A 15,252-nucleotide genomic window follows, 5' to 3' on the forward strand; every position below is an offset into this window, starting at 1 on the left:
CCAGCTCAAGCAGTTCAGGCAGGGAGACTGTTAGACAGTAGGGTGGGCAGTATGCCAACAGAATCCCAACCTTGTCTTGTGATCTCATCATGCATGCAGGGACTCAAACTGGTCAGACTGGCAGACAGTGCATCTGGTGAGGGGGATGGTCTCCTGATGAACCAGGGCAACCCCACCTCCCCACTCACCCTGCCTTGGCTGATTCTGCACCCGGAAACCTGGTGGACACAGCTGGGAGAGATTTACATCTCCCCCCTCATCTAACCAGGTTTCCGTAATGCACGCCAGGTCCACATGCTCATCCAAGATTACCTCCTGGATGGCTGTGGTCTTTGTATTTATGGACATGGCATTTAACAGTACCAGCTTCAGGCAAAATGGGCTGCTGTGAGAGTTACTGGGGTCTCTTTGGTTGGGAAAAGGAAGGGAGGGCACGATGACTTTAATATAGCCAACATGCCTTCCCCTCACCTGTCCTTTCCTACCCCCCCACCATATCACCCTCTTCCAAGGACAACCTCAGTTGGAAGGGCCTCCTCCAAAATAACACACACCCCCAAACATAATAAGAGCAGCATCTTAACAAAAATAAAAACTCTCTCCTTTAAAAACAGAGGCAGTACTCTAATCTGGTAGGCTCAACACAACTTGATGTATCTGCTAAAAACTACATTTTCCCACAAGGGGCAGTCATTGCTAGGTGCCAAGAGGTTAAAATGAGGAACTTTTTTTTTGCACAGATTTGTCATTATGCTGAACTTTGAATGTAGGTCAACCAAAAAACCTCAAAAAACTTGCAGATGCAAACCAAGTCCTAGAAGAATACATTTCACTAAGATCATGCATGTTTTGCAAGTCAACTAACTCAGGGGTATGACTGTAGATCTAATGGGCAAGGCAAAAAAATGCAGAGACACAATACAGGGTAAAGCAATACTCCACATATAATCACAAGCTACAGGCACCCATGTAACAACAGCAGATAATTACAACAATGTGGGCTGATACAAACTCCACAGACTATGAAATGTAATTCTTGACAACAGTGGTTGGAATGCTGATCATGTAAAATAACTGATATGATGCTGATGGTGCCAGTTTGCTGAAAGTCAATCCTCAAAAATAAGATGTAATATACTCTGCACAGGAACCTTGAGAACTTGAAGCTTTGCACAGGAATCTTGAAACTTTTGAAACTTGACAGATTCCCTGGATGATAGTCCATTTCAAAAACATCTTCATCAGAAGTACCTAATGTCTATACATCAATAAACATAATAATGAAACACCAGTTATGCAAAGTACATAATGAAATTGTATGATAAGAATACAGCCAAACCAACCTTATATCTGGAAAAGCCTTGTCACTAGGAGGAGCACTATAGTACCTGCTAGAATATGCTATACTCCTTAATGAACAATACTTAACCTTGGAGTTAAATACTCTCCACATAAATCAATCAGTCACATGATAGGTGGAAATATAGCCAGCTGGGCTGATCTTCATTCCCCCCTATTTTTAAAGAACCAGGAGAAATCACAATTTACAAAAAAAAAATATTAGGTATACATGTCATGAACTTGTAAATGAAGTAAGATTCTTTTTCAGGGAGAATCCTATGTGTATCCAGTATATCAAAGGACCTTGGTATAAATCTGAACAGCACGGAAAAATTTAAATCATCAGGTGAGTAGGATTTTTCAACAAAATGTGGCACAAATGGGGCAGCCAATATTCTATTCTTTAGCCTGGATCTGTGTTCGAGAATACGAGTCTAGATGGCTCTCACAGTGCTCCCAATATACCACAAGTTACATGGATACTTTATTATTCAACTCAAACATATTGATATTCCTCTCCATTACTTTCTGGAAAACCTGAACTGCAGGGTACTCTCCACTAGGTATAAACCTTGATTTAGGTTTAACTGCATCTGGATCTTCAAAAAAACCCTTCTTTTTGTCTGCCTCGAGGTCTCCTGCCCCTATGAAAAGAATAGGGCCCCCTAGACTGACTCTTGGAAGCTCCATCCAAGCGTAGTCTCCCCTCCTGAATATAACTATCATCACTAGAAGTAGTGGCAGATTCCTCCGTGTCTGTACCCTCGGTGTCTGATGTACTAATAGTGTCCCTCCATCTAACCATTTTTAAAGCATTTTTTTAGGGGTACCTGCAGATGTGATCCAATTATAAACACAACCTGATGCATAATCCTGACTATCTCTTTCAAATTTCCAATTTTTGAATTCCTTGAGTCTCGTGAAACTGTAAAATGTTCACATCAAGATCCTTATACCTTTTCTCAAACAAATCAGGGGCAACTGACTCCTTCAATTGAGTGTCACAAGTCACAATCTCCTTCTGAACAACCTCTACCTCCTTGAGAGCCTTTTGGATTATTAACAACATGAGATCAAATGAACACTTATTCAGTATAGCAATCCACCTGTGTTTAAATTCTGCGTCATCCCCAAACATGGCTGGGGATTTTTGAATGCGTAATCCACGTGGAATTTTATTTACTAGGCTGTAATCTTTAAGGCTAAAGGCATGAGATTGCAATTTAACAAGTTTCTTCTTCAAATGTGATAAATGAGCCCAATCCAAATGTGAAGGTTGGCTGCCATTCAAACTGGGAGACATACTTCCTAAAATAGACTCTCTATAGAGGCAAACCAAGTCCTAGAATAATACATTTCACTAAGATCATGAGTGTTTTGCAAGTCAACTAACTCAGGGGTATGACTGTAGCTCTAATGGGGCTTGCTTGTACTTTAGTAGATTTTTTTTTTTTAAATCATGGAGGCAAAACCATTTATGGTATTGACCTGCTCTTTGTAGGTTTTGTTTACTGGGATGTCACTGAAAATATCCTAAATGGACAGAAATTTAGAATTAACCAACAATTAATTAATGTTTTGTGCCTCTAAGGGCATTGAAAAACCCCATGATACCCAGGGTGGATTAAAACCATCCATCTCATGGCAAATAATTACATAGATTAATTATGCGCTAAGTGCATAATTTTGTCAGTCCTTTTGTCTGTCCTAAATTTCCTGGCCATCAGCTTCATGGGATGACCCCTGGTTCTAGTGTTGTGAGAGAGGGAGAATATTTTTTCTCTGTCCACTTTTTCTACTCCACTCTCTCTACTCCTCTGTCATGTCTCCCCATAGTCGCCTCTTTTCCAAACTAAAAAGCACCAGATGCTGTAGCATTGCCTCATAAGGAAGGTGCTCCAGACCCCTGATCATCTTGATTGCCCTTTTCTGCACCTTTTCCAGTTCTACAATGTCCTCCTTCAGATAAAGTGACCAGAACTGTACTCAAAATGTGTCCGCACCATAGATTTGTATAAGGGCATTAAAATATTAGCATTTTTATTTTCAATGCCTTTACTAATGATCCCTAGCATGGAATTGGCTTTTCTCACAACTGTCACGCACAGTCGATACTTTCAGCTTTTGAGTTCCTTCAGAACTCTTGGGTGGATGCCATATGGCCCTGATGACATGTTAATTTTTAGGTTTTCAAGACAGTTTAGAACATTCTCTCTCATCACATCAAATTGATCCAGTTTTTCAGCCTCCAAACCTGAGATACTTAGTTCTGGAGCAGGTATATGGTCAGTATGCTTCGCTGTGAAAACAGATTCAAATTACTCATTCAGCTTTTCTGAAATCTCCTTTTCCTCCTTAATAATATCTCTGAAAGAAGTCATAGAGGTGGCTGATGCAAGGCTAGTATAGTTATTCCCCCCACCCCCCGCTTAGCCTGTCAGATTTTCTTATTCTATGCAACTGACCTTGCTCAACTACAGTGAAGCATGCTCGGTATGAATAAAGGAAGTGGTTTTCATTTTTTCTGCCCACAATTCATCTCGGATTTTATTACCTACTTCAAAATGGGAACAAAACTTGGCCCCACTGATACTTGAAGATAGCTTCCAGTCATGGTGGAAGTCAGCTGTTTTAAAAACAGCTTTTCTCCCAAAATGCTGCAAACTATGGGCTATGAACAAGTAAAAAAGCTGTAACACAAAGAATATTAGATAAAGAACGGCAACAGGAGATAAGTACGGCCCTGAAATGCAGGGGCGTAGCAAGGTTGGAGTGGGCCCAGAGACAAGATTTTAAAATGCCCCCCCCCCCCAAAGTCCAGGGCCTCCACACACCCCAGGCCCCCAAGGATTTAAGTCAGATATTCCAAAATAAGTATGCTGCCTGCAAATACATTTCACTGAATACACACACACACACATCACAATATATAGTGATATACATTGAGTACTATACATCTGTATTACTTTTAATGCCTAGAACACACTAGAAAGATGAATTATTAAAATGGGCCCCTCGCTGCAGATTAGCAAAGGAGACTTTCAACCATGCAGGGTGAACCTATGTTTGTTTTCTCAGAATTCTGAACAAATTCAGTCAAGTTTGATTGCAGGAGGTTTTTCACAGGAGGCTTTTAAAGCCCTTTAAGACACATCTCCTCTGGAATGGAGGTGCTGCATTCACATGTTGGCCAGATTTACCCTGAAGTCCCTGCAAGTTATTGGGGAGCAGTTCACACACAAGAAAAATAAAATAAAAGCACCACACGTGCTTCACAGTTCTCACTCAGACCTTCTGGGTTGCAAAACAACTTGAACATAAGTGCATTTATAAATGAATGAATGAATAAATAAAATTAATAAAATACTGTTCCAGAAGTTTTTGCAATTTTCTGCCATGAAACAAGCCACTTATAGGACTTTTTAGATAGTTTTTTTTAAGTCAGCAAATTTTCCAAGCTGTTTCAAAATAAATATCCAGAGACTTCTCGGTCCCTCCCCCCCCCATATCCAAGCCCTATGGCAAGCAGATCCCTATATATGGGGGGGGGGGCGGGAAAGGTAACCACAAAAAGGAGTTCACACTCTACCTGGCAAATGCTGGTCTGGGTTAAGCAGGGCAGCAAGGGGTCTTCTGCTGCCGAGAACACTCTGGCTGCCGCCTCCTTCCTGGCTTGCTTGGGCCCTACTCGAGTTCAGGCTTCACTGCGGCCTACATGGAGGCCTCCGTGGAAGCCCCGCCCACCCACCGATCAGCTGAGAGGCGGGAGAAAAGGAGCTCTTTGCAGCTTGCCTGCTGCTTCGATTGCGGGTCAGCAGAACAAGCAGGAGAGACGGCGAAGAGGGCAAGTGGCTGAGAGGCTATGGGACTGGGCAGGGGGCAATGGGGAGTCACATGAGGTGCCTCTGGGGGGCCCCTCCAGGCAGTGGGGCCCCCAGACAACTGTCTCCCCTTGCCCTATCATTGTTACGCACCTGCTGAAATGACTCAAAATATGGAGATTCACCTTTAGTACTAAGCCAGCTGATTATTGTCAAGCTCTAATTACTCCTAAGTAGCGTAGAGCATTTGTGCTGGCCGCTTTGATGTATTGCCCTCGGTGGTTCTGTATGGTAGATATGGTAAGGTTTCTTATTCTGAACGCTACTACCCATGCAATGCACAGGCCATAGAGGATGGGGGTCATATTTTGTTTTATTTCCATTTTTATAGGGACTCATGTGTTGCTAATTTTACCCCTGATTAAGGACATAGTAGGCAGACAAGATGAAGTATATATTTCATTTCTCTTGTCAGGCCATCATACCAATGTTACTTAAAATGTGGCTATGTTTTGTTTAATAGCAATGAATATATGACAACATCTAATGACTAATGTAGTGGAATAACTTACTATGAAATTATACATTTGTAAAAGTATATTGTTGCTATATTGTTGCATGGGTGTGACATTATGTTCCTTCCTTTATGTTCCTGTACTAGTCAAAGACTGTAATAAAGTTTATCTATTTATCTATTACTACCCACCAGAAAAACTTGTTGAGTACTGAAATCTGAGAGGGGAATGAAAAATTACATTCTTGTGTATCAGAAAACATTACTAGGTAAGGAAATCTGACAGGGTAAGAAAAATTTCACTACACCAGCCTGGGCTGATGAGATTTGAGGCTCTAAACAGTTTATTTGGGGCTCGTGCCCCATGGGCCACCCCCAATGACACTCCTTCTACTTGATACTAAAATCTCAACATGCTGTTTAGTAGTCAAGGAGAAAGAGGTTAATATTGCAATTGCTTTGCTTTTTCCTTGGCTAGCAAACTGATGACTAGTTATTATGCAGGGCCAGCTGAAGATATGGTTGGTACCCTGTAACAAGCTGCCCAGCCTTCTCCTTAGGCTCAGTACTTGGGACAAATGTTGGGCTGGCTCTGCAAGTTTCCAGTATGATAAAATAAATGTTTAGCAACTCAGCCATACTGCTAAAACTAGATTATGTAGCTATATTCCTTCTTGCAAGATGTAATGTACAAATCTATTTACTTCTTGAATTGCTGGCTGCTTGAACAGTATTTTGTGGAAATATCTCTATGTAATTATGATCTAACCTAAGATCTTCTGCTGCTAGTTAAATCATTCATTTCAGGAGCATCTTGTTGACAACTCTGCAAAAGCAATTCCATTCAAATTCAGTATGAATTCTGATGCTCCTCCATTTTAATCTCTCACCAGCTTTCATTCTGATGCACATCTGATATATTGATATACCTCTTCCTCAAACCCACTCCCCTTAACCCTAACATAGCCAAATTATGACACCAAATAAATTAATTATCCTGTCAGATCAATAATGATGCTTCTGTCCTTTCCATAGAGCAAGTGCTGGACTAATTTTCATGTGGAAGTGTAAAACCAAGAACAAGTAATACCGTAATTAATGGTCATTTAAACCTTTACTGGGACATGTTTAATACAAAATTCTCCACTGGAAGAATAGGAATTGCCTTCTAATTATCACAAGTCTTTGAAAAATGAACTGTGTACCTGTACTATAATTCCTTACAACGATTGTGTTTCTCATTTCATGATCTGTATAGATAAGGAAAAATACAGGAGTAAAATAAACTGTTATTTCCCATCTTTCTGCTGGGTTTGATCAATTTCCACGTAAATGTGCTCAAACTTGTGCAGCAAGCAGAAATGGAAATGGAAACATTTGTCACCTTTAGAGAGGAACATGTGCAGAGATTGTTAATATTTGCAAACTCACTGACATTCTGAAAGAGCCAGCCATCTCCAGCTACCGTTTCCTGAAGGAAAAGCATTCCAAGTCACTTGAGTTTGCTCTTTTCTGCTTCATGTTACTATATTTCCTCATTCTGGGGGAAAAAAAAATCAATAGTAGCTATTAATCATCCTCCCTCATGTGCAAAGACTGTGAACACCTTAAAGGTGAAATCAAAGGTTGGCAACAAAGAGAAAGAGTATGTGAATTGCCATTAAACACACCATAATTGAGGAGACTGGTATGGTGATGATGATCAAGTTCTACTATGTTATCTCTCTTGTTCCTCACACAGATGAAGGCCAGTATTCAAAGCTCCACAAATGGTGCTTTACATGTGCATATAAACTTTTCAGTTCCTTCCTTCCTCCTGGCAGACCCCTTCACTCCCTCTATAGCCCCTTGTGAAAGACAAGGGTATTTAATCATTCTTCTAGACTTGGCACTCTCAGCTGGTTCCCTAGCTTAATTTTTTTAAGTCATCAAAATTATAGTTACTAGCTGCTGCCACTGCAAATGAGCACTTAATAATGTATTATTTTTCTTTTTGCCTGTTAGGCATCTGGGGGTGCCTTAATTTCTCATATGAAACTTATAAGTCCATGTTACCAGTAAAGTACAGAGCCCGAGCACATTAAAGCAAAGATAAGTGCACAGGTTCAAATCCATTGGCACTTTAATGTTGTTAATAAATACAAGCTTATTGCCGGGAAATTGGCTCACTTAGAACTGTAAACACACAGGAAATCCAGATAAAAGGCAAACTTTCTAAGTTCCATGGTAGTATAAAGGTGCAAGACACTTGTTACATATATCAGTGTGTAAGCAGAGGGGGCTGAAGTCTCCACCAAAGATTAGGCAGTGGGGGCTGAGTCATCACAGGGATAATTAAGCAAAAAAGACATCAGTTGTAGTAAAGGATCGACTGATAGGGAGATGTGAAGTTTTTCTATCTGGGTCTCGGCTGTGGACATCAGAACCCTGTTTACTGTGGCTGGGAGCAGAGTAGAGCTTAGCTGATGAGGGAGGAGCTGAGCTGAGAACAGAATCAGAGTGCTACTGAGTGTGGAAATAAGGTGTGGCTGCATTTTTACATAATGGAAAACAGCAGTTAAACAGGGCAGAGGTTGGAAATCTGTTACATCTGAATGCATGGAACCATATTTCACAGCAAAAGCAACTTGAGGGTTGTCTCACCAAACTCCAATTTGAACCTTCAGTTAGTATTCAGTTTCGCCGCTGTAACCTGAGGTTTTTCAACAGCAGTGTTACATCCAAATGCAGAGGGGCCATAACCGAGAGCCAGCGTGGTATAGTGGTTAGAGTGCTGGACTAGGACTGGGGAGACCCGAGTTCAAATCCCCATTCAGCCATGAAACTAGCTGGGTGACTCTGGGCCAGTCACTTCTCTCTCAGCCTAACCTACTTCACAGGGTTGTTGTGAAAGAGAAACTCAAGTATGTAGTACACCGCTCTGGGCTCCTTGGAGGAAGAGCGGGATATAAATGTAATAATAATAATAATAATAACTGTGGGTTTGTTCACTTTCTGGAGCCATAATCACAGAGATGGCAGTGCAGACCTGCCCAGGATTGCACCCGCTCCATGCCAATCAATCAATCAATCAATCAATCACTCAATCAACTTTTATTACGGTCACAGAGCAGCATGAAGTATAAGGGGTGATTACATATTACATATTAAAAGTAAAAGTAGATATTAAAAGCCTAGGGGTGCACAATATACTGAAAGACTATTGTGAAAGACTATAAAAAACAGAAATAGAAGTAAAATTTAAAATAAAGCTATGGCTGTTTAAAGCAAAACAAGACTGCAAAATATATGACCCTTAATGGCCAAGACCTGAAAATTGCAGTTAACAGTAGTTAAGAATGGTATAAAAGGCATCATTAAAACATCATTTTTTTAAAAAAAGGCATAAAAGAGGGAAGCAAGAATGCATTAAAAAGTTATATGAAAAACGTGGACACATAAAAGGACATATAAAATCATACAAGGGCAACTATAGACATAGTATGAGTTTTACCAATTTAGGGCAAAATAAAAAGCCAAGAAACTGTGGCACTGTAGAACTGTGGGAGCGCTGTGCTACTATGAAGTGCTCTGAGGCAGCAGGCAAAGATGTGCATGAGTTAGACCATAAAGTTGGGCGCTGGGCATCAGCAGGAGGTCATCACCTGCTGGATTTTAGTTGCTGCCACACAGAACCTGGCAACACTGTAAATGGGGTTGCTATCAAATATCAGTAAAGAGGTTTAAAATTGGTCTGTATGATCAGGATACTTATGTAATAACAGTAGAATGAAGGTGGCATGGATGTCCTTGTAGCACAAACACTGAAGGAGGACATGCTCTGTTATTTCTACTTGCCCTGAGTCGCAAGGGCATCAATGTGCCGAGAGTGGGATCTTCCTATATCGCCCCTCAAGCACGGGGAAGAACATGACAATGCACCAGTGTGAAGGCCCTCCTGTGCTTTGCAACTTCCAGTTGTGTTAGTTATGCCACAGGAGAGGTAGTATACCTGAATCCTTCACTGATGTGGAAGTTCAGGGCCTTGCCTATATCAGGTTGGTGCTCTATGTCTGTAAAACGCTGTTTGATAAGAGCCTTGGCCGGATCGTAGCCCATGTTAACTAAGTTGGGTGGGGATAGGCCCAGGGACAATATTTTAGTCATAATTAACAGTTTCCAACTGGACTGAAAGTCATCGCTCAGGGTTAGGGGGACAAGGCCTAAGGGACAGAGAGATAGTCTAAGCCAACAGATAAATATGGTAATCCAGACCCTTGCCTCCCCTTTCTCCAAGCCTGTCTCCAGTCACAAGGTGGGATTAGAGGGACATCTTGGAACTTGAAGGGCTGCTCTTAGGAACTTTGATTGCACATGCTCTAATGGGGCAAAGTTGGGAAAGGGGCCCAGCTGGGCACTGTAGAGAAGCTGTGCTAGCGGCTTGACCACATACAATTTAATTGCTGTGGGTATATAATGGCTGCCTCTTGTCTGGAGAAACTTAAGGATAGAGGAGGTACTCCTCTGTGCATTTAATGTAGCATAGTCCCCATTGGTATTCATAGTGCCAGTGGAGTGAAAGACTACCACCAGGTATTTAAAACAAGGAACATGTTCAATTTTGTGCCCTTCTATAGACCAGGTGCAGATCTTGGGGCTTTTAGTTAAGGCTATAATTTTGGTTTTATGATAATTAGGTTCCAGCAGATCTTCCTTGCAATACTATACTAAGGCCCTCAATGCACATTTAAGGCCAACTAGCTGGGCCGGGTGCAGAGCATCTGCACCTCTAGTTTGTCACCGTTCCCCCACCACCCGGTGCCGCCATTTAAGGTAAATGACAGCTACATAAAGGAAGGTTGTGTTGCAGGAAGAGTATTTTTCAATAAGGTGCCGCAATACTAGGCACTGGTCGATTGTGGATCAGCTTTCCCTGAAGCTAGCCTGTTCCTCTGCCAACAGATTTTCCTGCTCCAGCCAGTCCCATAATTTCCAATGCAGATGTCTTGCATAAAGCTTGCTAATGGTGTTGAACAGGCTTATGGGTCAGTAGTTGACAAGGTTGTTCTTTCTGCCCATTTTGAAAATGGAAACAATAATTGCTGTCCCCCAATCCTTGGGGATACAGCCATGTGTGTCAATAAAGGTAAATAGTGAGGTGAGAATGGGGTCCCACCAATCCAGGTTGTTTTTAATGGCCTCAGGTGGAATGAGGTCCTACCCCAGGGCCTTCCTGGTTCTCAGTTGGGTGACAAGGCTCTTGATCTCAGGTGTTGTCACTGGTGTCCATGCAGTCGTGTCCTCTATAGCTTGCCCAGGGCATCAATCTTCTATGGAAGAATCCTCGTAGAGTTCATAGAAGTGTTTCCCGCAAATCCCTGGGAGCCTATGGCAATCTAGAATAGATGGGTCAAGCCATTGCTATGACTACACGTGCTGATGTGCCAGAATACAGCTGAATTGTTGGTTCAGACATTGATGTTGCAGTACGAGCCTGGATGAGTCGTGCCAAGTTATCTTTCATGGCTTCTTTTTTCTTATGTTCCACCAGCTGTTTGTACCTCCTCTTCTGCTGAATGAGGTTGTTTGCAGCCATTGGTCCACTGCTGGCTTTATAGACCTGGGAAGAGGTGGCGAGAGCTTTTCTAAAGCATTAACACAGTCCTTATCAAACCAAGGTTTGAAGTGGTGATACACTATGTTGCAGGGGCACACTATTTTTGTATTGATTTCATTACTACATTGAAGTAATGCCATTGAAGCTCACAGACTAGAATGCTGTATATCACCAGAGGTGTGCCAGGGGGTTCAGCTGTTATCATGGCAAAGAGTTCTCCCTGTTGAGGATACTGGGGGCTGATAGTGGCCCTCAGTGTGAGTTGAATGGGTGAAGGACTTTAATTGAAGGGAGACCGGTAGGTGATTGCCATCAACAACCTCTAGGCTCTCAACAAAAGGAAGCAGATCCCTGGAGATGATTATGTAATTGATACTGCTTATTCTTGAGCCTGAGATATAGGTAAATTCTCCTGGCTGGTCGCCATTGACAGTGCCATTTAGGATGAAGAGGTTAAGTCTAGTTGCTGTTTGTGCCAAGCAGAGTTCCTGCAAAGTTTGACCTCTGGTCCTTTGAAATTTGTTTGGGAAGTAGTCCATCAGTCTTGAGGTTGGGAGTGGGGTAATGATGTTTTGTGTACAGGGTGTGATCATCAGGACCCAACCTAGTGTTGAAGTCTCCACCTAGGACCACCAGCGGGGTGAGAAAGACTGAAGTCGGCTGCATAGATTTCTAGTTCAGCCCAGATGGTTCTAAGCTGGGTTTCCGCTGTTGTGGAGGGAGATAAGTATTAATTATCAGCAAGGAGCACTGGCTGAACTGGATTAACACTGCTATAGCATACTGCTTGAGTGGTGGGAGAGCTCTTGATGTTGCACAAAGAACAGTGCAAACTAGCATCCCCAAACTACCTTTGGATCTTCCACAACCCATCCCTGGCTCGGCCCTAACTGAGAATGAGAGAAATCTGTTAAGTAAAATTTCCTCCATGATTCCTGTATCAGGATGATGTCATGGTGGGCCAGGTAATCAGTGAATCGGGCATCCCACCCAGCCACATTCCAGGAGAGGAGGGCCACTTTATGCTGGTCTTCTGGATGTCATGGGGTTGGACTGCAAAGAGGTATCACAACAGAGAGACTCCATGAGGTAGGGAGGTATCTTCCGGGATCCTCCCATCTGGCCCTGGGGACATTGGGCACTCAGTTGATCCCACACTTCCATCCCAGTGGCCAACTGGCCTGAATCCAGTCCAGGGAGGAAAGTAGGAGAATCCTGAGTGCTCTCAGTCTCTGATAGACTACCTTGGGTACTCGGCTATCGGTTTATCTCTGTCAGGGGGAGTTCCTGGGCCCATATCTTGTGTGTCGATGTCCTCTGTGGCTACAGAAAGGGTCTGGATCTCCATACCGGTGAGATCAGCAGGAGGGACCTGGGATTGAACTTGTGGTGGTGATCTACCACTGATCTATGGCCCCATCCTGGGTGTGGGGGGCTAGGGCCAGTGCTAGGGGTTATGCTAGGGGGGCTAGGGAGGGGGAGAGAAATGAGTGACTACCCTGCGTGGAAGTGCTTTCCACCTTTTCATTGGCCTAAGCCAATGGATTTATTTAAGAAGACATTTTAGATAACGGCAGCTTAGCTCTTGCTTGTTTCTCTTTATTTTAAGAATGTGAAATTAATCATACTGCTGGCTGAAAGAATATCTTGCTGAGATATATTAATACCTACGGTTTCTGTAACTACAACAATTCTAGTTGACCAAATGATGATGATCTTGATTCTTGTGGAATTTACAGTCTGATCTCAATATGAAATAAATAGTTTGATATTGATAGGGAGTAGCTAGGAGGCAACAGCTTTTTCTATGTCAAGTAATTGAATTGTATTTAGCTACCCTTGGGTGTAATAAATATTATACTTCTTATTGCCTGGCAAATGACCTCCTTTTATTCTTGTCACATCATAGATTAATCTATCACCCATGATCTTGACTTTAACACCAGAGTATTTAATATATCTGTGCAGAAAAGCCATTACGAAGATGCTTACAGCCATGTGAAGAGTCTCTGGTATTTTGTCAGTTATTATTAACAAATAGCAGAATGGAAATTGACAATCAGTCTTGATAAGAGACCTGATTGTGCTATTTACATCAAGACAATTTTAATGAAATGCCTAATTCATAAACATACATCATTGATTTTCATATTCACATCATTGCAATTAGGAGTTGGTATTTAAAGGGCACACTTCGTACGCTGTGTGTTTTTAATCACACAGTTCAAAATTGTGTTTTGCTTTTTGTTTTGTAATTTCCTTCTCTGGGATTGAATAATTTACTTCTATTTCCATTATAGGGACAGTTTTGTTTTTGTTTTTTAGTGTTCTGGAGTGAGTGGGTAGGTGAGTGAATGAGTGAATGAATGGGATCTTTGGATGGTTGGTTAAGATACACTATGTAAAAAAGAAAAAAGGGTGGGAGGAAAGACCTGGGTATGGTCTGGAGGCACATGATAAATTTCTGCTGCTTAAATAAGCTAACAGTTTAGCTGTTTTTACCACCTTCCTAAAGGTGATGATCTTCCTAAAAGTTGCCAGGTGTGCCTCTCAGAGGAAGGAGCTTAAGAGCCTGGGTACAGTCACTGAGGAGGCCCTGTTAGGGATGTGCACAAGACAGTTCAGAACCTCCTTTGGGAAGCACCAAACTGACTCAAGCACCGGTGTTTGAACCGGCTTGTAGGGAAATGCATGGAACTGGCTGTCTCGGTTCAGTTCGAGTCTGGATGGGACTTGAACCTAACCGAGCCAGTTCAGTCTGGCACCCCCATGAACCCCACCTAGCTTGGTTCAGTCCGCGGGGGTTCGCAAACATGTTTTTTAAAAAGATTTTTTTAACCTTATCCCCCTCGGGGGAGTTCCTGGAGGTGTCGGCGGGGGGAGGGGGGATCCATGGAAGTTCCTCCTCTGCCTGCCAGCCTTCCTTTGGCTGGCTCTTTGGCCAGTTTTTGGCCTTCTCCCAGTGGCCTGGCAGCCATTTTGGGGCCAATTGCGCAGGTGTGCAGCCTCCAAAATGGCCACCGGGCTGCCAGGAGAAGGCCGAAAACTGGCCAAAGAGTCGGCCGAACTAGCCAGAGGGGGGCATGAGGAAGGCCAGTGGTTGGAGGGGGAACCTCTGTGGACCACCTTGCTGCCTCCAGGAACTCCCCCGAGGGGGATAAGTAAAAAAAAAAAACTATTTTCTTTAACAAAACAAAACAAAACAAAGGTCTGTGAACCCCCGAACATTCGGAGGGTGTTCGGTCCAGAGTTGGACTGAACAGGGGATGGTTCAGTTTGACTCCAAACCTTCAAACCGAACAGGTTAGACGTCGAACTTCTCGAATGTTGAACCTGTTCGCACATCCCTACTGGCTTGGTGGGGTGGAGAGCAGTTCTCTTAATAAGGAGATGAGCTCCTTAACTGCTTGTCCCTGCCCTGCCACTGTTCCAGTGGTGGTGCCCTGTCTCCATTATTCAGTGCGTGGCTGTGGCGCTGTTCCCTGCAGCCTCCACGTGGAGTCGGCACGCACATCCCTAGGCCCTGCCCCACATGCTGCATTTGGAGCTACTGTCACAGTAAAAGAAAAACTTGCCCTTCACCTCTGCTCTTGAATGGTGCAAGCCCCATCAATATAGATTCCACAGAACATCTCCCCCACACCCTGCAAGGTCTTTGAAAAGTACAAGCCCTACAAGCCCTTCCTCCACTCACCCCATCAGTGATGATGGGCATGTTGGTATTAAATAAATAAATAACCAACCAAGCTTATTTATGGCTCATTTCTAAATGAACCTTTAAACTCTTCCATTCTAGCTAGGCCCTTCACATACTTTCTAACTTGTACTTTTGCAATCATGTGAGTGTGAACTAGAATTGCCCTATCAAATTTCACCTGAAGTCCCTATGTGTCACTCACTACAACTGCACCACATAAGGTTCAAATAGCTTAGATGGTCCACAAGTTAGCCCACTTGCACCTCAAAGATTTACACGTCTT

General features: G+C 42.8%; 1 long non-coding RNA gene across 1 annotated transcript; it reads right to left on the reverse strand.

Moving 5' to 3' along the window:
* Positions 1–633: 633 nt before the first annotated feature.
* LOC128348884 (uncharacterized) lies at positions 634–5,040 on the reverse strand. Its single transcript, XR_008318401.1, has 2 exons — positions 4,931–5,040; positions 634–1,258 (listed from the first exon to the last, which is right to left on the reverse strand). It is a non-coding gene; the product is annotated as an uncharacterized LOC128348884 (long non-coding RNA).
* Positions 5,041–15,252: the final 10,212 nt, after the last annotated feature.

The sequence above is a fragment of the Hemicordylus capensis genome, chromosome 3 (genome assembly GCF_027244095.1).
Source record: "Hemicordylus capensis ecotype Gifberg chromosome 3, rHemCap1.1.pri, whole genome shotgun sequence".
Classification (NCBI taxonomy): domain Eukaryota; kingdom Metazoa; phylum Chordata; class Lepidosauria; order Squamata; family Cordylidae; genus Hemicordylus; species Hemicordylus capensis.